This window comes from Schistocerca serialis, chromosome 6 (genome assembly GCF_023864345.2).
Source record: "Schistocerca serialis cubense isolate TAMUIC-IGC-003099 chromosome 6, iqSchSeri2.2, whole genome shotgun sequence".
NCBI classification, from domain to species: domain Eukaryota; kingdom Metazoa; phylum Arthropoda; class Insecta; order Orthoptera; family Acrididae; genus Schistocerca; species Schistocerca serialis.
Window position 1 is genome coordinate 345,310,458 of NC_064643.1, and position 2,333 is coordinate 345,312,790.

Here is a 2,333-nt window from a genome sequence, read left to right on the forward strand (position 1 = left end):
ATGGCTGCGGTTACCCTTGATGCTGCATCACAGACAGGAGCGCCTGCGATGGTGTACTCAACGACGAACCTGAGTGCACGAATGGCAAAACGTCATTTTATCGGATGAATCCAGGTTCTTTTTACAGCATCATGATGGTCGCATCCGTGTTTGGCGACATCGCGGTAAACGCACATTGGAAGCGTGTATTCGTCATCGCCATACTGGCGTATCACCCGGCGTGATGGTATGAGGTGCCATTGGTTACACGTCTCGGTCACCTCTTGCTGCCGTTGACGGCTCTTTGAACAGTGGACGTTACATTTCAGATGTGTTACGACCCGTGACTCTACCCTTCATTCGATCCCTACGAAACCCTACACTTCAGCAGGATAATGCACGACCGCATGTTGCAGGTCCTGTACGGGCCTTTCTGGATACAGAAAATGTTCGACTGCTGCCCTGGCCAGCACATTCTCCAGATCTCACACCAATTGAAAACGTCTGGTCAATGGTGGCCGAGCAACTGGCTCGTCACAATACAGGAGTCACTACTCTTGCTGAACTGTGGTATCGTGCTGAACATGCATGGGCAGCTGTACTTGTACACGCCTTCCAAGATCTGTTTGACCCAATGCCCAGGCGTATCAAGGCCTTTATTACGGCCAGAGGTGGTAGTTCTGGGTACTGATTTCTCAGGATCTATGCACCCAAATTGCGTGAAAATGTAATCACGTGTCAGTTCTAGTATGATATATTTGTCCAATGAATACCCGTTTATCATCTGCATTTCTTCATGGTGTAGCAATTTTAATGGTCAGTAGTGTAATAAACAGTTCGTTTTTATAATCTGTGGAGGCCTAAAAGAAAAATGGAAAAGTAAAGTAATAGAGTGTGTTCCATTTAGCACGCGACCAGTACTGTGTACGTATGGTGCTATCTGGATTCCACGAGATTAAGACTTGAACTGTGACCTGCTAGGGGCCTGTTCAACTCTCATCTGAACTGTATCTAGTATCAGGTAAGCTCGTGAATTACATGTTGGCTCTCATGTACGTCTACGTCATACTCCGCAAACCATATACTGGAGTATGGCGGAGTGTACTCTTTGTACCACTAGCTTAGCCCTCCAACCCTGTTCCACTAGGAATTACCGCTTGGAACGTATTATTATCGGTAAGCTTCAGTATTGGTTCTAATTCCTGGAATTTTCTCCCCGTGGTCATTACGCGAGACACATACGGGTGAAAGTAATATGTTGTCCGACTCTTCACAGAAAGTGCTATCTCGAGATTTCATTGCTATATTTCTCCGTGATGCAAAACGCGTCTCTTTTAACGTCTGCATTTGAGTTCGTTCAGCATCTGCGTAGCGCTCTCTCGCCGGTTATGCGATCCCGTGACAAAACACACCGTTCTTCGTTGGATCTTGTCTATCTCTTTTATCGGTTCTACGTGGTAGGGACGCCAGGTAGATGAACAGTACTCAAGGATCGATCGAACAAACGGTTTATAAGCTACTTCCTTCGTGGATGAATAACATTTTCTTAATATTCCTTTTATGAATCTGAGCCTGGAATTTGCTTCTCCCACTGTTTGTTTTATGTGGTCATACCACATAACGTCGCTACAGAACACACTGTTTCGAGTGTAGGCGTACAACAGGAATTACTTTTACTATGTATGTACATTATGTTACATTCACGTTCGGTGCCAACATCCTGAGACTGCTCGGTCCATCAATTTACTGGCTCTGAGCACTATGGGACTTAACTTCTGAGGTCATCAGTCCCCTAGAACTTAGAACTACTTAAACCTAACTAACCTAAGGACATCACACACATCCATGCCCGAGGCAGGATTCGAACCTGCGACTGTAGCGGTCACGCGGTTCCAGACTGTAGCGCCTAGAACCGCACGGCCAGCCCGGCCGGCCTGGAGGTTATTCTGCTTATCGTTATTATCTTCTGGCGTTGCTCCTTTGTTATACACTACCGCATCATCTGCGAACAGCCTTAAGGAGAATCCAACGCTCTCTATTAGATCATTTATGTATACTGTAAACAGTAACGGTCGTATCACCCTTCCTTTGGATACTCCTGGAATAACCTAACATTTGTCGATTTGGTGAAGAGTTCTCGGGATTTTGTTCCGTTAAGGCTGACATGTTGTGTTCTATCTGCAAGGAAGTCTAGAATCCAGCAGCAAATCTGCTCTGATACTCGTTAAACTCTTATTGTTTCACCAAATGGCACTGCGGACGGTCTCAAATGCTTTCCTGAAGTCAAGAAACACGGCATCAACCTGGGCCACATTGTCTACGGCACTGTGGATCTCATGGAGGAAGAAAGCGAG